The sequence below is a fragment of the Lepidothrix coronata genome, unplaced genomic scaffold, assembly GCF_001604755.1.
Source record: "Lepidothrix coronata isolate B3197 unplaced genomic scaffold, Lepidothrix_coronata-1.0 Scaffold338, whole genome shotgun sequence".
Lineage (NCBI taxonomy): Eukaryota > Metazoa > Chordata > Aves > Passeriformes > Pipridae > Lepidothrix > Lepidothrix coronata.
Genome location: NW_016690518.1, coordinates 293,531 through 316,741, shown reverse-complemented (window position 1 = coordinate 316,741; position 23,211 = coordinate 293,531). Strand labels below are relative to the sequence as shown.

At 37.1% G+C, this 23,211-nt stretch overlaps 1 protein-coding gene across 1 annotated transcript in view; it reads right to left on the bottom strand.

Moving 5' to 3' along the window:
• Positions 1 to 23,211, bottom strand: part of RBMS1 (RNA binding motif single stranded interacting protein 1) — a 92,424-nt gene that overhangs the window by 59,700 nt on the left and 9,513 nt on the right. The window lies entirely within an intron of this gene.

Sequence of the window (23,211 nt, the reverse complement as noted above, 5' to 3'; positions counted from 1 at the left end):
TATCAGCACCATGCTGAGGGCAGCAGGAGCTGAGGGTGCTGGGAACGCTCAGCAATACCCAGGACCTGGAGCTTGTGTTTAAGCCACAGCTCCCTGCCAGCTGGAGACACATTTAACATTCCCTGCATGACTTCAGCAGTTCAGCCGCTTTCCCACATTCCACAGCTGGCCTCCCACCACCGCTCAGCCTGCAAGCACACAGCACACTGGGGTCATATTCTTGCCATCAATTCTCAAGTACAACTTGCTTGTGAAAGCACTGGAGAGTTCTGCTTAAAATGTGATGACACCATAAGGCCTGCACATCCTGGTGTCTCTGAAGGGGCAATGCTACATATAAAGAAGTACTTTCCCTTTGCTCTTTGGCTCCTCTGTGTTTTATAAAAGGTCTGCATATCTTGGGAGCCACAAAATGGTTGGGTGGCAACCCTGTAAAAAGTCCCAGAACAAATCCTTACTACTATGAGTAATCCCAGTGCTTTACAACGAGACACATTTGGAAAGAAAGTCCTTCAGGACTGCATCCATGGAGGTTTATTGTTAATAGCTCTTTTTTCTGACTGCAAATTCATGTTGCTTCATATGCACGCCACAACCATTTTCGTTCTTGTGCAGAAGTTAAAAACAGAAGCATGGAGTCTGTAGATATCAATTTTTAATACCAAAATTAGCTCAATGGGTTATAGTGGATTGGTTGGGGTTTTTTATGTCTACTAGTTGAACTGGCTCATGCCTTTTTTGTCATGCTTTTTTGTGCCATGAAAAAATAAACAACAACAACTTCCTGAAAGAATTGATGAAGAAATGGAAATTCAGTAAATTTCAGTAAGACTTTATGACAGCGACATTCTGGCAATTTGTACTTAAAATTTATCTGAAAAGAAAACCCAAAACTATTCAAACAATTTATAGGTTAAGCATCAAGATTTTATGAGGATGACTAGAAGGGAAGACTATTGTATGATTTGCATCTGGATTCCTCATTTATCTAACACCAAGCACATCAGTGGTTAGGAACTATGCAAATAAAGAATACTTGCACAAAATTAAACCTGCATGTCTGGGTGTGTTGGACAGAAAGTTCTACAAATGCATTTTAGTTTTCCCTGGAAACAATGAGTAAGATTGAGTGAACATATATCATTGAATTTCTGGAGTACAACACAGGACTATTAATTCCACTGAAATAATGATTTGCATAGCTGAAGTGAGCTTGAAGTGAGCTTGATGTGATTGTATAGCATTGGATGTTTCAGGTCTACTGAGATAATCACAACAGTTGGGAAACTGGTTCATGGATCTGGGCAGGAAACTAATGCAATCCTTGGGCATTTCTCATGTATCATTTTAGGCCTATTTTGGTACATAAACAGGACCTCATCATTCTGTAGCACCTTAAAACAACATGAGTTAGATCCACACATATACCAGAAAATATCTACCAGAAGATGTATTTTATTTAATTTTACATTTTGATTATTGTTTCAGCACTTACTTCACTAATGTTTGAGTGAATGCCTTAGAAAATTAATCTAGCCATATTATCATTATAGCATAAAGACATTTGGCCCACATTTTGAAATATCAGGTAACATCCTCTCATTTACTTTGAAAAGCTAATTTAAGTCACTGTTGAAAGATAAGTAACACTCAAATAAAATGGTAGCTTCTTTTTACAATAAAAAAAAATCAGAGAAACATATTTTGTACAAATTGTTTTCTATAAATTCATTTTGAGCAAAGTCCCAGTTTACGAGTTAACATAACAAATGGAATATGCTCTAGCTCGAAACCTAGTTAATACAAATTTATCATGGAAGCAGTGACAAACCTGTATCTGCACCAGGATGGCTGGCACCAGTACACAGAGGGAGTTGCTACAAATGCAGGTCATTAGGTATTACTAGAAGAAAACTGTGCTGCCAGTGAGGAGGTAGATTTATATCAGCAAACATCAAAATTTTATTAAGATAGAATTCTTTACAGCCACAGGACATGCAACGTAGCACAATATTCTTAGTGTTAAAGAAAACGTGGCAGTTGCAATTGAAAGTGAACTAAATGTAATGGCTTTTAGAGTTTCTCTCTCCCTTCACTGGGCGTAAGCCCATTCAAATCGGTGGAAATACGTGTGAAGTTACCCATAGATAGCAACAAAGTAATTTCCCCACTGAAGGTAACAGGGAAACCTCTCCAGTCCAGAATGGACACAGATTTCACTTTACTGATGTGCAGCAGCCATGTGCCTTTAGGTTTAGCATTTCCTTTTACTCTGCTCAGACTACAGTTCTTGCACACCTAAATACCAGTCACCATCTAAACCCAGGGTGTCCCCACAGGTGCTTCTTTCCAGCCTACAGGCACAAAGCTGTGTACCAGGTGCATTTAGCAAATGGTGAATTCCGCTCTTGGTCTACCAGTGACTATCCATCCTAGAGCACCAAAATATTCATTGGACTTTGCAATCCAGGACCTTTCTTTAAATTCCTAGGATATACAAACCCCATCTAATTTAAAAAGCAAGAACTCATTAGATATTGAAAGAATTTTCTTGTATTAAAAATATGAGGGAAAGGTTGGCAATATAATTTCAATTGGCAGCAGTTGGCAATATAATATCAATTGCATCTGGCAGAAAGGCCTAATTCAAAGGACAGTATTTTCAGAAAATATATTTCAAAGGTAATAAATTTCCTGTATATTCACAGACAAAAAAAACCTCTTGATGGGGCTCCTTCAAGAAGCACTTTCTAATGCTGTTAGCAAACATGCCATAGGATTGCTAATGAAATTGTTTATCTACTACTTGCACAAGAGTCCATGCACTACTCCTAAATTCTGAAATTTTAAAGCAATAATAATGGCATATCACTGATCTCCAGCTGAGTATCTGTCCACACAAATGAGATGCTTTTTTTTAAAACTGAAAAAATTATTCACCACTGAGGGACTGAGGGTCTTGACAACATAAAATTATTATTTTTCCTCTTATTATCAGCTCTAGCATAGAGTAGAATATAATTACTCTATCATAACTGTAATAAACTGCAATTTCTGACAAAAGTGTGAATAATTTTTGGTCTATAAGCAGTAGAAATGGCTCAGTGAAAGTGAAAAGACTGTACAGGTAAACATTTTAATTTCAAGTCTACAAATACTACAAAAATCTGTTTTCATGTTTGATGAGTGAGCGTTGTGATTATCTGAACGTCACAGGATTAGTACTATTCCTACAGAAAGCAAAGGTCAAGAGGTCCTGATTAAGAAAAAGAATATTTGAAAGAAAACGTTGTCTATTTGAAACAAATGCAGGCTCCTTCACCTGTGGAGGAATAACCCCGTGCACAGGCTGGGGGCTGACCTGCTGGAAAGCAGTTGTGTGGAGAAGGACCTCGGGGTCCTGGTGGACAACAAGCTGTCTATGGGTCAGCAGTGTGTCCGTGTGGCCAAGAAGGCCAATGGTATCCTGGGGTGTATTAGGAAAAGCATTGCCAGCAGGTCAAGGGAGGTGATCCTGTCCCTCTATTCAGCCCTAGTAAGGCCTCACCTGGAAGGCTCTGTCCAGTTCTGGGCTCCTCAGTGCAAGAGATATGTGGAGCTCCTGGAGCAGGTCCACTAGAGGGCTATAAAGATTATTACAGGACTGGAGCATCTCTCTTACGAGAAAAGGCTGAGAGAGCTGGGCTTGTTGAAACTCAAGAAGAGACAACTGAGAGGTGACCTCGTCAATGTGTATAAGTATCTGAAAGGAAGTTGTGAGTCTCCCTCACTGAAGATACTCAAGAACTGTCTGGACACAATCTTATGCCACATGCTCTTGGATGACCCTGCTTGAGCAGGGAGGTCGGGCCAGATGCGTGGTCCCTTCCAACCTGACCCATTCTGTGATTTGTGTTTGTTATTTGTTCATAAGCTTTGAACTGTTCTTCTCTTCTGGATGCTGATGAAAGTTCAGAACATTTTTCATATACCATTTAATTAGTGTCCATCTTTCTGCTGTGTCATCAACTGCACACAATCTCATTAATTGTTGTAATATTAAACAAGTCATATACTACACATTTAAATTCATATCCTACATTAACTTCCATTTTTACAAACAGCCATTAATATTAACAGCTTTTCATTAAAATGTTCATTCGTATAGAGTCTCTACATAAATATTAACAGCTTAATAGGAACTGAGGGTGGCCAGTTAATGAAATAACATTAGTTACAAACACTACAAGAACTATTATGATGTATACCCATGCAAAAGTGGTATCCAAAATAATTTCTTTTAAAATAGAAATTAAAAATAACTAGAAAAAATATAAAATCATATTGGCAATTCTGGAAACTCCTAGTGTTATAATGTGAAACACAAGTATTACTGGGACTAATGACATGCCAAATGGCCGTTACAATTCAGATTATCCACTTTCAAAGTCTATCAACTGGTTTGTTGCTTTAACTTTCCTTTATTCCTTCAGTAATTTGTGTTTGCCTTTTGTGGGCTACTATACCAAAGCAAGGATAAGTATATAGATGCTGATTAGTCACAGAAATGAGGCTGCAAAAAACCAATCAAAATTAATTTTGCAATATGTTAAATAACTATTAGTCCTTACTTGCAACTCCCAAATTCAAGTACACATTCACATGTCAGAGCTGAGTTCAGGTTTTGCTATGCCCTTACCATTATTTTGTATATCTAATTTACTTCTTAAGCTGTACAGGTGAAAATGCAGTCATGCCCCTCGATGCACTCAGCTACCATGGGATAGAATTACAAGTCAGTGTTCTCTCCTCCTGTTTATGTTGTAAGTTCCAAGAATGATTATCATATGAGTACAATGAAGGTCTTTTTAGCAGTATGCTGACATGAAAGAAAAGTTCAGCTATGTTGTTTAATTGTGTATACTCCAGTGCTAGGCAACTCTCCAAACCTTACAGTAAACATTGTTTAAGGTTCATCCAGATCAGCACGATAATGAAGCTTGTGCTTTTTACACTTAGCTTTAAATGACAGTTGCTTTTCTTTATAGTTTTATATTTACCTGTTCTGAAGTACATCAGAGATATCATACCAGGCTGACCTTTTTCTTTTACAAATTGACGGTTGTCCTCTAGAGCCCTTGTCTAATATTCTGTTTACATCATTTTGTTTTCCTGGATGGAGAACTGATCTATTGTCTTTTGTTAGTTTGTCTGGAGAACATATTCATCACAGCCTAACAAATGGCAATACTAGATTAGTAAGAAAAAAAGTGCATATGCAACAAATATGTTGTTGAATATTTTAATGGAGCCAAAAACATTTAAAAGTTCTACAAAATGTATGGTTACTCTGAAAATATTATTCATGTTCTAACAAGTATGTATGCATATAATAATGTGAAACTGGCACCACCAACTCTAATATATAATCATTATGAAGTTATTTTTGTTAATGTAAAGACATCTTCCACTACAAAAATACACATCTGAGAACAAAAATATAGGACGTGTGCTTCTTCAGTGGTGAGTTGTTCTAAGTGCAGACTGGGTGTGTGTAGGCAGACAATTATAAGACAAAGAACACTGCATTCCTAAACTTCAGTTCAATTTAGGAAGAAAGTTCATTTATTGCTCAAAGGACATAATTTACAGTGTTCTAGGTTTCTCTTATATAAGTGCTACTGTATTTTATTTTCAGCTGGACAGTGAAATTTCACTGAAGAAATGGCCATTAGATTTCATACAAATACATGGTCTTCATGTGAAAACCCTTTCTGGGGATGAGTACTGCAAGATGTGCTTTTTTGTAAATGGCTTTTAGTTTGCACCAGAACACAAAACCCAGTATAGTATTTCTTCAATCCCCCACTATATACATATAAAAACTTATGTGAAGTACAGCACATTTTAATTTTTACTGATGTGCTTGTCAGAATCTAGACAATTCAGAGCTATATTAAGATAGGCAAAACTTCAGACTTGATCTGCTGGGGTCAGATAGAACTTCAAAGTTTTAACCATGTGAATACTCTTAACTACATTAATAGGTCCAAATGATATTCCCATGATTAAGCATTTTAAGAATTGTGACGTAGAGCTGAAGGTTGTTAAAACTGACAGAAATAAAGTATTAGTGAAAAATAACATCTCTGTTGCAGCTGAGGTGTATATATAGGTCTTTCAACACTGAGATTAATGTGTTGTTTTGTTCTTTATCAGGTCTCCGATGAGCCTGACATTATCTCCTTAACATTTGAGATTTCCCTAATAGTACCCATTAGTCACAGGATATTGAACTCACAGAATGCAACAAAGTTTTAAAAAAGTAGTAATCTATCTTAAACCAAAGGATTATCTCAATGGATGCCTGATCTGTGTAGAGGACATCCAGGGTACCTCAAAGGATATAAAGAGTAATAATCAGTAAGCCGTATCAATTGCCAAGTACCTTCCAGTCTGCCACAAACCCAGCTTCCAGAGACAATCCTAACCACCAGGGCTCATATGAACAGAACATCAAGTAAAAGAACAAAAATCTGCTTTTCCTTTACTATTTATTTTATTTCAAATAAATATCCTTTTCTGTTTCCCACAAAATTTGCTCTCTGCAGGTTTAGCTGGATCCTCAGCAATTCCTTACAACAGTCAAAGTCAACAGAGAAGGGTCTCCCGAAATATGACAGCTGTTTACCTGAAATCGTGATCATCACCTTCCCTGGCACAACAACGTTCTAGATGGGCAGTAGTATCATAGGAAGAAAACAAGATAGATGGAGTCCAATACCCCTCACTGAACCTGATCAGTATGGGGCTTTGGCTTGCACTGGGAATGGATTCAGGAAAAGTGAGTGGAGTTGATACTACAGAAGGTATGTCCACTCGAGGACAAAACAGCTCGTTTGCACCTGCAAGGGTCTGGGCCACTGTGAGAATGAATAGTCAGGAAATTATTGTCCATCTCCGATGCACCAACAACAAAGATAATCAATTTATTTTTTGTTCGTGGTAGCTTTTTTTTAATAAAAGACCACTGAGAGCACTGTACTGAATGCTTCTGTGCAGATGCCAATATTTAGTGATATTTGCTCCTTTCCTTGATGAAACAAGTCTGTATGTTTGGAAATTAATTGCTTAAAATCAGAAATTTCAAACTTAAGTGGAGTGAAAAAAAGAATAATGTAAAAAGAAATTAAAAGTAGATACAAACATAAAACACTAATAAATGAAGTCAAGAAAAAAACCCTTTTTTTCCCTGAAGAAATTTTACTAAAATCCAATAAAGACCAGGAAATACATACACAGATATTTAAATGCTTCATATATTTATGCTCCAATGCACCTCTAGAGAAAGAAAACATATATTGCTTACCCAGCATAGTGCTCTCTTTAACTAGAAAAATATTTAATTTCAAGTATTTCTAAAGTGTAATTTGATTCTCAGTTCCTAGCTACATATCAGTCCTGGGATACATTCCATAGTTATGAAGTATTACCTTGAGAGATTTCATGCTTCCAAGCACATGGCCAATTTCTGCCCTGGGATGCAAACATACAATTCTCTTTGAAGTCTGTAAGAGTCACAAAAGTAGAACATGCTGCACACTACAACTGAGTTTTTTCTGTATTTAGCATCAAATTCTACTCAGCGTTACTTATTTAACTCTATTCCCCTCCAATTTTAATTGGAGGGCTACAACTGAGCTGAATTGGTCTCTCATGCCAACACTTAAAGTAATTAAATTAAGTCTATGCATACATCATTGTAAATGTGGTTTTTATAAAGCTAAGCAACTTCATTCTTCTGTGTAACATAATTTTTTACCTATAAAACTCTTACTATTTAATGTGTTCATATAATTATGATACATTCGTGTAGTTGTGTTTTGCAGTACTGCATATTCTAGAAACCTTTCAATTTAAAATTAAATCCAAGATACCTGTGTAATTTCAGTACTTATAATTCTCAAGAAAGGAGACTTTGAAAAAAGTATGCAGAGAAATCTCATCTGTGTTCTAACACGTGCTCTGCAGCCCAGTTCTGAATACTGCAGGCAGGCAAAATGCTCACTTAGTGAAGTGAATAAATATTTATTGTGCATTTATTTACTTCTGCTATTACTGGATTTAGTAATATAATTAAAACTATTAAAATTATTAATTAGAGGACAATACAGTTAAAAGAGTTTTAGATTACACGAGTTTAGCACATTGAGTCAGCTTAATTAAGTCTTGTCTATGTTTGGAAAATTACCGGAACCACTATGAAATAGCCTCAGATAGGGACATGTAGATATGTGAACATCTATATGGGAATTTAACACACTCAGTAATTCCAGAAAAGTATTTCCTTATAAATTCCATTATATTTTTAAGTGCATACAAGCTCTAAATCTTGTTAGCGTCAATATTGTGCACCGTTGACAGCTTTTACTCTCTAACACTCCAATGTGTTTACTTCAGTATCATCAAACCCTTAAAGCTTCATCCTGGAAAGAAGCAGGAACAGAAGCCTCGTGCATCCATTAACAGATTTAAATGTAAAAACATCTCCAAGTAACTGCCATGACAAGGCAATCACCTTGCAGAATAAGAATGCCTTTTCTTGCTTAGCTGGCTTTGAAAGTGGATTAAGCTGCTTTGGACGAGGGTGCTCTTTTTCAAGAGGAAAGCTCTGCTCACTTGAAACTATTTGGGGATAATTATTCCAGAATACCTAATAAATCCTTATACCTGGCCTTCCACCAGTGCTTGCTGTGGTAGTATTGTGCCCAGTGCTTGCACTGCAGTTACCTCTCAAGGATCCCTGCTGTCAGAATAAAAGGAACTAGATGCCAAACACCATTCTCAGAGGATCACTGCAAACAAAAGAAATGCAAGATGAAACTATATGCGCAAAAGTCTGGGATTATATAATGTTTGAGAGCTAACATCACCAATATAACCCATGATTAAAGAAGTCCCAACAACAACAAAAAGAAACAAACCAAAAGCTACAAAACTGAGACATTAAATATGAACAAAATAAAAAGGATCTACTCTTGTTTGGATGTAGTTATGGCTTCAGGACAACATACTGGAAGTGCAAAATCACTGTGACTTATTTGTGACTCCCTCTCCATAAAACTGAAGACCTTTCTTGGGCTGTGTTGCTCCACAGAGGTAGACTGTGACAAAAAAAAAAAAATACAAACTCTGCGCTACTCCTTTGGAGTATCACGATCTCCACCATCTCCAAAGGCCATAGCACAGTTGAGAATGATTCTGGCCATTTCACAAAAAATATGAATTAAAATATACAGATCATCCTATCTCAGTTACAGGAACTGCAAATGCTATTCTGTGGTGATGACTTAATCATTTCTAACCTGCTCTTGGTCCTACTTTTCCCTAAAAGTGACCTTAAAGCCCACTTCTCTGCTCACCAAATTGGACTGGAATCTTATTTCTAGTCCAAACACAGAATCCACTCAAGGCTGGTAGGATGGACCTTAGCCTCTGAGCTGACATATGACCAGACACATAAGGGTTCTGGCATAATACAAACAGCACAAATGAATGATGAAAACTTTAATGTAAGAAAGCATATTTTTCTATGGATGAAGTTTAAAGACATGAAAATATGTCACTATAAATTCTAAGTTTCATTCTAGCTGATGTACTGTATAATTTCAACTGAGTTCTATTTCTCAAGCATACTCTTTTGATTTTTCATATTGAGATGGGTGCCTTCTGGGTTTCTTTTCTGTTTAGCCACTTTTGCTAGGAGCAGTGTGTGATATAGTATAGTGATATTCTGGCTCCTAAGTGGATACTAACTACATTTATTCTTTGTTATATTGTATATTTTCTTCGATTCAGATTCATGCCACACCTATCAGGAAAAGAAAATTCCATAAAAATAAAATACCAGAAAGAATTGTAACATCACCACGTCACTTGAGAGTCTGTTCAGGAAGTTCTTGCATTTACTCTAGTTTCAGTGTAATAAGAAAACAGATGTACAATCTACAGGAAGTAAAAAGAAATGGCAAACTCTTCAGTTCTGAGGAGTTTACCTCTGTAACTTTATCTACATTATCACAACAGGGTTGCAGAAGTTAAGAGGCAAAGATGACTGCCACAATTGCCCCACGAGCATCTTTTGTCCTCTCACAATCTGTATAAAACAAGGCCTTTCCCAGAGGTCCTGTTTGTTCCCCAAATCTGTCCATTGTTTTTGTAAAAATAACCTTTCATTCTTGCTGAACTTTAGCAGTCCCCAAACTGAGTTCTTGCAGAATACTGCCTTCAATCTCCTTTTGTTGGAGATGCAACTCCCCATGGATGGCCTGGCAGCTGGAGGTGTCTTCTTGTGCCATGTTCTGGCACACATGTCACAGCCTCTCCACTGAATTGGGCTTTTGCTCTTCTCTGCTCTTTTCACTTATTCTTTTTCCTTATCTGTTCTCTACAGCAATTTGCCTCTTTCAAAATTAGTTTTCCCTCCATCTGGCTTTGTACTTTTCAGTTACCTTTTCCTCTTTTCCTATCTCAAATGACAGCACAAGGCTCAAGAGACAGGTCTATAGCCAGCTTTTAAGAGCCTATTTAACCTACTTTCAGAGATAAGCTCAATGCTCAGGGGCAGAGAAAGCAAACTGGATCAGTCCCATGGAACCATTTCTATTGTGTTCAAACCCACCATTCTCAAGACCAGGTGCTCTGGGTCTCAATGTGGGAGTAAGGACTAACAGCAGGTAGTTCTTCTAAAGGTGCCTGCTGTTTTGGCGAATCCAATATTATATAAAATTGCAGAACCCAGATTATTTCTCTGTTGCTATCTCAATGGCATCCTGACACGACTTTCCTCTTTTCCAGATGCTACTCCTATAAGTATCAATTATCAAAAGACTCTCACTAGAACTGTGAAATGTTTTTTCATTTCTAGACATGGCTCTCAGCTTTCTACTCCCAGAAATCCCAGCTCAGTCTCCTGACATCCTCCAGTAATTAGGCAAGCCAGAGTTGCTCTAACTTATATACAACCCTGGATACCAGCAAGGCTTCTTTCCACTGTTTCCAAGGCATCTAGAGGCTCCAGAATTCTGCTTTAAAGCTATATGCTGTCTGGTATGGTCTGAAGATTTTGCAGATCATTTAAACTGAAAAATGGGAGGCTATAATGAAACAAATACTAAAATTAATACTATAATATTATTGCTTGACATAAAAGTAAGATTCTGGTGCATGATTTTTTCTGCAAAGACTAAATTCTGTGGACATGTAAATTAGAGAACACATGGAGCTCAGTATCAGTGTCAAGAGAAGGACTAAGGTCTTAATTTATGAAAAAATCACAACTAGGGCCCATTTTACACATAAATGCCTTCATTATATAGACAGCAAGCCAGAATATTTTATAAATAATACGCACACATCCATACTTCACTAGATTGCCCAATATCCAAATTACTTGAAGCACAGACTGTCTTGCAGAGTAGACACCACACTTTCAAAGACCAAAGAATAACACTAACTAGTCAATCAAGAAAATTGAATCAACTGTGGATATTTTCTAACAACTGGTAGGTAAATCTAAACTAGACTATATATCCTACACTTTTTAAAAATGTGTGTATACAATTACCACCAGAGCATTGGGATGTGCAGCATCCTCCCTGGATGACAAAAACAGCACGATTTCCATCAATGAGAAAGATGGAATACATTTTGAAAGACAACACTCAGATAAATTTCTACTCTTAAAAGGTGTGTCACAGAAATGCCAAGAGTTCTGTTGTTCAGCATATAAACGTTTCTAAACTTCATATAAATATCAGTAAAGAGGACCCATTTATACTAACCTTGACAGAGCTGAATAGAGTGTAAGTAAGCATGGAAAATGACCCATTATATTTCATATGAGTAAAAAAAGGTATCTATAACTCATTTGTTCATTATTCAATTATTCATCTGACATAGAATTCCACTTTCAATTTTAAAACAAGAAAACAGGTAGCAAATATAAAATATGCATAGTTGCTTTTCTGACTCTTTGGGGGGCAACATGGCAAAGCAAACTTCTGTTATTCTTCTTTCATTTTTACCATGGTATTTTGCTATTTCTCCCAGAAAGCAGCATGGCTATTTAGCATGTAACTGTTAGATGCTTGGTAACACTACCCCCTACTCCCAAGCCCTCAACGAAACGAAAGTCCAAGAATAGCATTTAAAATCCCTAAGAACAAAAACATTCTCAGTGCACAAATGTATCTTGTTTTTTTCCCCCAATTCTATATTTTTGTAAAAATCTGTACTTTTTTTTTATATTCAGATAGCCCAGTCACCACCAAGGTAAACATTCCAGGATAAAGGAGAAAATAAAGATGTGTTCAGTTGGGCAATTTATTTTCTGTGATAATAACTTGGATTGACAATACTGCTGTCTCTTCAACTCCCTGGCCATGAAAGTCATCTTAAGGCCAACTTAATCCAGTGCTGGGTCCCTAAATATATATTCTGGCACCTAACAAGAAACCTGATTTTCAGAATTAATGGACAACCACGATCAGATTATTACAGTTAGCAGTGTAAAAATGAACTGACATTTGGTGGGTTTTACATGTTTTTCTTATCATCAATCTGGCTGACAACCATGGCTGTGATTTTATTTTTTTTTAAGATCTAGTAGAAGCAGCATCTTTAAGATTAACTTCAGGATTTGGGAACATGTGAGTTCCTATTATTATACCTGCCATTGAAAATCCTTAGAAAATCTGGGGGAGTAAGTATATAAAAGACACTGGAAAGAAGTGCTAATAAAAGCAGAGTGGGCTAAAGAAGCTGGGTGGGTGGGTTTGGAAGCCTTTCATGTATCCATTGCTTCTGCAGCTGATGAACTTACTGTAATTTGGAAGAAAAGTCATGTGAGATATAGCAAAACTGCCAGTGAAAAGCAAGAGGAACATGCTAATTCTTCCCATTTGTTCTCCTAGAAAGTCAGAACACTGCCTTCCTCAGTACTCTGCTGTTCCTCCAAATAATGTCTGCTTAGAAAGAAACAAGATTTATTTTGGAGTTAATTATTATTTTATTTCATTTTTAATCCATGTTCAAGACAAAAACTTATCAACACATTCAGATTTGATGCAGGAACAAGAAATGTCAGGCTAAAGAGGTGGTTTGGTATGAGAACGTTTACAAGTCTGTCACAATTTACAGCATAATTTTGTAGCACTATAATGTTCTGCCAGGAGAAAAACAAACAAATAGACAAACCTAAAGCCTTAAATTTTAAGCAGCTTAAATAAGATATTTGCTAAAATGGGATAGGGAATTTGCATGATTTATGATTATTGAAATATCATTTGCATATATAACATGCATTATACAATCATGTTCTGTTAAACAGAAAAAGGGATTTCCTTCTATACCTTTCCTTTCCAAATTCCATAGCACAGCTTACAATGACGGAACATGAAAGGAGCAGTAACAGTTTCTTCAGAGCCTCCTATGCTGATGGACAGTTACCAGGGCCTACCTTACAGAATTACACACTAGTCTGGAAAGAATTACTGGAGGTCATCCAGTCCAACTGCCCTCCAAGAGCAGGTTCAAGTACAGCAGGTTGCTTGGGACCTTGTCCAGTTGAGTTTTTTTACCCTCTCCAAGAGATTCCAGAACATCTCTCAGCATTTGTTCAGGTTCTTGGCCAGCCTTATGGTGAAAAAAAAGAATTTCTTAATTTCTAATTACAAATTTCTCATGTCACAACTTGTGTCCATTGTGTTGCATCCTATTGCCTATTCCCTCCTATGATAAAACAACTACTTCTGTAGACAAGAAGGGAACAGTGAATGCTGCACCTGTGAAGGAAGAGTCCCTTGAAATGACGTCAGCTGAGAACTGACAGGATGAGGAGCAGCTCTGCTGGAACAGACCTGGGTGCTGTGGGAGACAGCAAGCCAAGCATAAGGCAGCAGCATGCTCTGGCAGTAAGGTGTTCCTCCTGGGTTGCATTTGGGTGAGGGAAGTGACTATCCCCCTATTTGAAGGGCTCCATCTAGAATACCACATGCAGCTTTGGGCCCCCAGTAAATGACACTGATAAGCTAGAGCAAGTTCAGTGGAGGGTGGGGCTGGGGGCTGGATCACATGCTCTGTGAAAAGCTGGGTTTGTTCAGGCTGGAGAAGCGAAGGCTTTGGTGGGAGTTAATAGCAGCTTTCCATTTATAGAATGGAAAATTCTGAGGAGGTTATCAAGGAGAAGGGGCCAGGTTCTTACAGTGCTGCATGGCGTGATGATAAGTCAATGAGTCTAAGTCAAAACAAGAGAGGTTCAGACTGGACATAAGGGAAAAAAAAAATCACTATTAGAATAGCTAGTATTGGAACACTGCAGAGAGGCTGGGCATCTCCATCCTTGGGGACTTTCAAGGCCAGACTGAATAATGGCCTAAGCAACCTGGTCTGATCTTCTAGATGACCCTGATTTGAGCAGAAAACCGAATTAGAGAGCTCCTGACGATCCTTCCAACCTGAATTATCCTGTGATCCTATCCCTGTGTATCTTCAGTAAGTGGCTGGCTCCACCTTGCCTATACATTCTCATTTGATACATTTAGAGAGCAATTAGATCTTCCCTTAGGCTTTTTTTCTTAAAGCTAAATAAAGCTGTTTGTAGGACCCAGGCATAAAACAGGGAAATATACATATTTCTCAGAAAAGGAAAAAAAGTCACTGAAATACGGATATGGAAAGAGTAGAGTACAACCTAAACATGAGTATACGATCCAGTAAAAGGCCTGAACAGTGAGAATAGTGAATTGGGGAAAGGAATTTGGGACTGAGAACAAAGAAACTGCTTCTATGATTAGGATCCCTGTGTTCAAAGAAACTGGAGTTTGACCAGTCTTTGTCAATAATTCAGACGCATCAAAGAAACTACTAAGTATAGCCCTTTTCTCCACCTACCTGAAACAATAAGAATCTGAATTTTTGGCTAACTGACTGGGTCAAAAGAAGAAGGAGGCATTTTGAAGTCTTTGACCCTGTCAAGAGAGATGTTTCCCCCTCCAAAATGTCCCTGTTTATTCTCCTCGCTTTAATGTGCCATTGTCAAATGCAAACGGTCACTAACCAGGAAAGCCACCCTGAGGAAAACAGAGGGTCACTGACACTATTAATGAAATTCAAAGTTTGTATCATAAACCCTTCTTTAATGTTTTTTCTAGGAGACAGAATGTTTTAGCTAGTACTTTTCCAAATGAGTCACTAACACCCTTGTCTTAATTCTGCAACTGCTGCTAATTTGAAGTGCCAGCCTTTTCCCCTCTTTCCCCAGAATGAAATAAAATATCAATGTTGCATTGTGCTGAAAATGGAAAGTTAGATGTAACACTATGCTACAAGGCCTCTGGAAGTTCCATTTACATTTGATTCTTTCTTTCCTCCCAGGCCTATACCTAACTTAAGCCCTCTCAGCAAATTATTTCACACTTACTTCCACAATCATTGGTCCTAAGAATGAAAGACAGACTCAAAAGGGTCTGTCCCTTAGCGCAGACTTAGTGAACCAACATCTAGCACAATTTAAAAGAGTAAAAGAAAATATAAAGTCATAGAAAAATTATGTTAACAGTTATCAGCATATATGTGAAATCAGCAGATTTTGCTAACCTAAGAGGTCTGTGGGCCAAGGCCCCAGAAAACCTTTTATTCAGAAAAGCTACACAACACCACTTTGTTGGACAAAAGCGAGGCCTATGAGGATGTACTTCTCTCAGAGACAACTTTACCTATAGCCATGCAAATCTCAAACTCCTTAAGTATCACATTAGTTGCTCCACTGTAAAAATGTATTGCAGGTGGTGGGTTTGGGGTTAGTTTTCAGCCAGACTGGTTTCTTGATTCAGCTCACTGACAGATCATACGAATGGTTGTGCCAGCACAGGGGAAGGGAGAGGAATGGGTTGCTGGGAGCAATGGGGGAAGACAAGATTGTCCTTTTTGGCTGCTGCGCATAGTTATGTAAAATTAAAGTGATTATGTAGCTATGGCCTGAGGGATAGAAGAGGTCACAGATACTACCACAGCCTACAAACTGCTGTAGAAATTGTGTCAGTGTGTGTTGCCAAGAGACAAGCAAGGGAATTCAGTTCTTAACCTGTTGTAAAATCTACAAAGTGAAGCCCGTTGACTCTATCTCCCTACAAAAGATCAATACTTTCCTCTCCATGCACAAGAGTCATGTCAAACATTTTGAGTTCCATTTTGTATCAGTAAGCTCTGCTTATCTACCTGGAACGATTTTGAAGTACTTTTCATAGGCCTTACATGCGTGCTGAGATTTCAGAAATTTATCTTAAATATATTTTGAAATGTTTTCATCAAGTCAGAGCAATTGAGACTAAATGTGCTCTTATGACCTCAGACCATGAACAAGAGCACAGTGCTTAAAAGCCACCATGAAACAAGCGAGTCACGGTACCTGGATATACTCAGGTCCAAGCTCGTCTTCCTCAATTCTGAGATAACATAATTCAGCTTAGAATTTACTGAAATTACAGTTAAATGCAGATCTCGGTATATTCAGCTGAAGAAGACTAAGAAGATGCAGGAAGTCAGATAATAATCATCACCTATTAGCCACAGTAAATATGACCTGAATCTGTTGAGTGTCTGTTTTGACTGAAATGAATTAAACTCAGGCAGAAGAGATTTTTATCAGCATGCTTCTCCAATATTTTTCACTTTTTTAGAAAAGCAGGAGTTTATCCAGTAGAAATAGTTGTGATCGCTACTTTGCACAGGCCACAAAGTCTATACAATACAATGAAAATAAGTATATAATTTTAGCTAAATCTAAGCACATCTCTTCAAGAGACTACTTCTCAAACCAAAAGCATAATTTAATGAAAAACAATTTATTTTTGAAACCACTGTTATTCACTCTTGATTATGGAAGACTGAAACTGAAATATGTATCTGTACCAAGCTATAATTTCCTATTTATTACTACACCTTTGTTCAAACTTCTTTACTACTACCACAATCAAGTGTCCTTCATTAGGATTAGCAGCACCTTTCTGAGTAAGAGTGATGCATCTGCTATCAACATTCATAGCTCAAACTGTTGCTTGGACTTCAAAGCAGCTGAAAAACCATGTCTAAGTTGGTTTTTTTGATGTATAGCCTCAATAGATATGTTTCTTAAAGATATTGTTTTATAGAATAATAAGTTTAGAAAACAATGCTTTACTACACTGTATTATTCTTCATTAGCAAATGTCAATAATTTTCTCTGCCTTTTCTTTGTTCCTTCAACACTAGGTGGAAGCTTAGAAATTTGCTCTCAGGAAATTTCATCCTTGAGACTGAGACCTAAAGGTTTATACTCTAACTAGAAGCCAAGTATTTTGAAGTATAGGGTTCCCTTTACAAATAAGTTTACGAATCTAAACATCATGCTCAACTGTGGTTTAAAAGAATGAGAAAAAACTACAGTCATTATAAAGAGTTTCACCTGAGTTTTGAAAAAAAAAACAAACCTAAAGAACTATTTTATTCAAAGAAAATTAACTTCTCCCTCTACAAACTTATTGCACACCTTTCATGAGTGCCTTGGGATCCTGTGTTGAAGGTAAAGCTAGAAAATACACTAGTACAAATCAGACAGACTGTGTAATTCTGGGCTTTTGCAGCTGTTGTCTACCTATTGGATATAAACTTCACAGACATGGCTTTGGAACAAACCGGGAGCCTGGGGGGGTTAACAATCAAACACAAAAGAAAAAAAGCACTGAATAAATGTTTCAAGTCTATTTCAAGTCATATATTGGTTTATCACTTTTTTTGTAAAAGTCAGTCAGTCCCTTAAGACCATCACACTCAGGATCTGCTCATATGTCTGCAGTAAAGTTACTACAGAATCAAGGAGAGGGACCAAGATTTTGTTGACATTTCTTAAATGACGCCAATCACACAGTATCAAATTAAGCATCAAGCACAGTGAACTCTAGGGATGAGTTTAGTCTCAAACTTCTAGAAATTACAAAGCTAATAAGAACCTGTAATTTCTACCATTAATTTGGTGGATACTCTGTCATTTGCAAAATCAGTCTCTAGTGCATGTATATTTATACCATTGCTTTCTCTACAGAGGTTGGATTAAGGGAGGAAAGTTGCGGCATTTTTATAACTCTTTTTAAAAGACTCCCTAGGAAAAAAATACAAAATAAGCACATTATGGATGCCATTGCTACTTCTCCTTGATTCCAGCCCTGATCACACAATCTATAAGCACTCCCTAACTTTTGCTCCTCTGAAGTGAAGATTATGACCACCACGTCATTTCAGATCCCCCCAAATTAAGCATGGTCAGCATAATCCAAGCATAAATTAACATTATAGTACATATTGCTTATCTGAAAACAAAGGCATAACTCATGTTGACTTCAATGAAGCCAGTCTTCAAGATAATGATGTTGTGAAGTGTTTCTACATTTCAGGTTTCTTTATCAGAGTTATTTAAACAGTTACAATAATGCACATTATTGTACATTAACATACATCCTTCTTGACACCACCATAATGTACATGATACATTAACATACACCCTTCTTGACACCACTAAACAGTGCAGTGCTCCCAGGATGGAATATCTCAGTTTAAGCCTTCCTGAAGTCACTACTATTAACAATATGTCTGGTTACATCCTGCTTCTAATGCATATTTGCCCAGGTGGCTAATCTGACATTAATTCTCATGAAAGCTCTGCAACAGAATAGTTCAAAACTGGAGTAATTCCACACAAGGAGGACAGACATTTGCAGAGCTTTGTATGAACTTTGCTCAACCCATTTCCAGAAAGGCTTTTGCATATTTAAGAATTATTCTAGCAAGAGTTTCTAGAAATACTTTCTGAAGGGCATATTTCTAGTTCATAGCAAGCCACCTGAACCAAACTTTAAAAGTAGCTATAACTGGGACAAGGATAGAGATGTCCCTCACAAAACAAGCTAGCTGGAACAACTACACAGAACAATCACTGTGACCAGTGGTCTGTCTGATGGATGGATGTAAACAGACACTCCCAGTTTTGGACTGGAATGTTCGGAAATAGAGAAAATGCTCTTTCTAGGTAACACTCTTCATTTCTCCCTATTTTACATCCGCTGGGATGTACATTTTATAGAGCTGGAGGGATTACCTTACCACCAGGCCTCTCAAGTTTTTCTTAAAATGGATAAATTTTACAATTCTTTTCTTTCCACAATATAGTACATTTTTTTGAAAGAATTCTTCAGGTAGTTGCACAATAAAATCCCAGGCTGGCTGGAATGGGAGAGAACACATTCAAGAGGCTGAGGAGGCTAACAGGATCAGGTAACTGTGTGGAGACAAAAAGTTTCCTTGCAGCTAATCTGTGGGTTTTTTTTCTTTTTAATGGATTTCTAAGTCCTGTCAAGAACTAGAGAGATCACAATTATGGACAATTAAGGACTTCCAAGAATACAGAGTGTGCAAATTATTTCTATCCAACCTTATAAACACAAGCACTGTTTTATTGTAAACTTGTCTTTTACTATGTACAGATTTTGCAGTCATAGTGCATACAGAACAAATCTAACTAAACTGATTAGTAATCATTTATGCTGATTAAAATCAGCTCATAAGCTAGTAAAACTTTTTAAAGGGTGACAGACCTGTGCTTGGTACAGAATGCAGTGCCAAGGTATACATCAGCAGCAAACAATTAGCAGGTCCAACCTCCTCTGCTTTAGAAGCATCTAAAGCAGAAGGTTCTACATCAGTCTATTAACTTCATACATTGACACTTAACTGCAGATTATCCAGTGTCTCCTAATAATAAAGTTTCATATCTGTTTTGTTCTTACTCTACCATCAACAGGTCTGGATAAAAATTAAGTGTTCCCATTTTAAAGTTTGCACTGAACACCCTGAAAACCAGTTTTTGACATGGCAGAATCTGCCTGCTCACTACAGTTTATATCAATCTACAGTCCTGCCTACAAACCTACACAAACTTCTAGAAATATTAGCTTTTCTCAGAGCTGCCAGGGCACCAGTTTTGTAGCTCTCAAATTATGAAGTTCAAGGTCCACTCTAAGATAATTTAGCAAGATTCCAGGATTTCATTTCTTCTGTGTTGCTGTTACCTAATACCATACAAAATAAATAGAATTCAAGTATCACATAAGTATTATCTATGACTATTAAAAGCTTGCACTTCAGATAAACCACACTATCCATAGGAAATGTTTCCATCTTCTACTAACTCTCTCTTATACAAAGAACTTTCCTTTATGATACAGAAGCCTGTTAGTGAAACTAGTCATATTGTCACTTTATTCTCCAAGGAAAAAACGGTAAAACAGCTAGTTATCACGATTTATTTGTAAACTGTTGTGTGCATCGTGACCCTGAATTCCATTTGATATTTTGGTAAAGGGAAACAAAGCATGGATTCACTTTTATTTCTTATTTGACCAAAGCAAATTGTGGCCTAGAGATGTCTATATACATTTGTATTTGTTTATGTGTACTTGGTCTTGTTAAACTTTAAACTACTCTGCGTAGCACAGTCAGGTTTTACTCCTGGGCAGACAGGCCTTTAAGCATTACTAAAACACATACAGTCTTAACCAACATAATTTTCCAAAATGTTGAAATACAGAATCTCTCAATTACAAGTGAAACATTAAGTACGAAAATGAAATACAACTGAGTTGAAATTTGAAAAGCAAATGTTACAGAAATATTGTTTTAAAAGTACCTAAACCATTAGAAACATCCATTAAACTTGGAAAATATTTTTGATGCTCTCTGGCAAGCCATACAATGCTGCAATATAAAAACTGTAATAAAACATACATTCATTAGAAGACACAAAAATTTTACAGATATGTCAAACATATTATTTGCCAGAGTAAAAATTGTGGCAGTCCCAAAAATGAAGGTTTTACAAGCTTCAACTTAAAGCCATTTCAAACTATTTTCATTTCCATAATCATTTTCATATTAAAAGCCTTACACCTTCTTCCAATGTTAATTTTGTTCATTTAATTTAAGTCCATGGTTTCACTAATCTCTTTTGATGCTGAGCTCCCTAAGACTAGGGGGAGGGAGGTGCTGAATCACAGCAAATGTTTATATTTCCTCCCAGAATATATCATTGAACCAGCTTGAATATTTCATAAATAAGACTGTGAGATCATAACAGTCAAACACAAATCTGTTTTTATAATCTATAACATATTTGTAGCAATTAAAATAGTTGACCACATCAACATTTTAACCTAAAGAACCATTAGGAATGTACGCAATTTCTAATGAGTATTTTTGAGCTCTCCACAGAAAAAACTCCATCTTCAAGCAATTCCTGTCACCTCCTAATTATTGATTTGCAGTTTATTAGTCAGCAGATTTTTCATCGTTATTTAAATAAAAAGCAAAACTTCTGGTTTCAAAATCTCCTACCTCCCCCAGTGTAATCACGTACCATTACCCATCATTCATTCAGCAAAGGCTATTCAATTCTATCATCATTTGTCTTTAATAAAAACCAAAGATTTCTCCAGAATTACTGAAATAGTTCATGCAGTGGACAAGAGGCTGTTTTAGGGCTCAAAGAACAGAACAGCTGAAAACTATGAATTAAATTAATATTTCTACACGTTCAGAGAGGATCCAAAGGGAGAAGATTGCTTGTATTACTGGATTCTGCATACTTGAATATCAAAACTTACAATTACTGGTCCTTTTATCTATACCAAGAAGACACCTTTTTTTCATTTATTTCTTTTATAAAATCAAGATCTATGAAAACAGGAAACTTCCACTGGATCCCAAATATTTCATTTAATGTGTGTACGTCAAATGGCTGTGTGTTCTCTCTGCTGAAACAGAGCAATGTAATTTCAGGCTGTATAATTTTATAGCAAAGACTACAAGACGCTTTGAAGATGTCATTGACTGTAATACAAATCAATATTAAATTATCTGTACAGGAAACATTTTCAAAAGATGGTCCACCATGCTTTCTCATAGGATCATGGATTTCTAGGATCATTCTCTAGTAACTACTGTAAGCTATTACAGTTTATCTCCCTCTTTAATTATTTACAGGTCAAAACAGCCAAACGACATTGCTTTGTATATATTCCACGTTATATACTTGGTTCGTAACTTACTATTGCCACACAAAACCATGAAGGTAAAAGCTGCTGAATAAAGACATTTGTTTCATTTGAGAATATTTATATAGTTATAAAGCTAAGTGATGCAAAAGGCTGTCCTTTAGGCATTCTACCTTTCTTCAAAATGCATTCAAAATATATATGGAAACAGCACTGAAGTGATTACTCTGCAGTACAATCTTTAAATGGCTATAGTCTGTACTATTTAGCCTGATGTTGATTAGACATTTAAGAAATTAGTAATTTCAAATCACCTAAAGACCTTCATCACATTTCTATCAATTTCTGTATATGTGAACGCGCATTTCAAAGCCTCCTCATTGCTGCCTTGTAAAACGTCTCATGACCGTCAAACTGAATTTATTTTTCAGCCAAGCAGTAAAAAATACATTTCACAATATAGTAACACAAACACAATAAAAAGAAGAGCCTATCAAGTGTGCAGATAAAGGGAAGGGAATTCTTGTCCTGTCACTGCCAAAAAGGCAAGATGCTTTAATAGGGGAAAAAAAAAATCACAACCAAACCCCACACCACGGCTATAACCTCTAAAAAAAGTTCACACATTGAAGCCTCATATGGGTCTGTTTTGATTTGTGAGGAGTGACACTGGTGGTTGGAAAGGCTTATGCTAAATGTTCCAGACAGCTGATGCAACCACCTCTGCATCTGCCAGTTTGCAGCATGATGCTTCTAGAGCAGTGGGGCTGGCTGCCCTTACAGACTTGAAGGAGAAAGGAAAAAAAGGTGGAGATCCACCACCACAAGAACTGCTAACATCAATATTCCTGCAAACACCGCCTACCCGCGTACAACATTAACCATCAGGAGCTGGACCCTTAATGCGTTTTTTAATCCAGTTCGAAAACTGCGAGGTGGCAGCTCACAAAGGTCCAACTCCACAGACAATGAGTATCCACCCGAGTCCAGCAGCTTCCCCAGTGCCCGTATTTAATTGGAATTACAGCCATCCCCATCGCAGCAGCAAGCATGCCCTGCCATCCCTCGGGATGTCACAGCACCCCCACCCGAG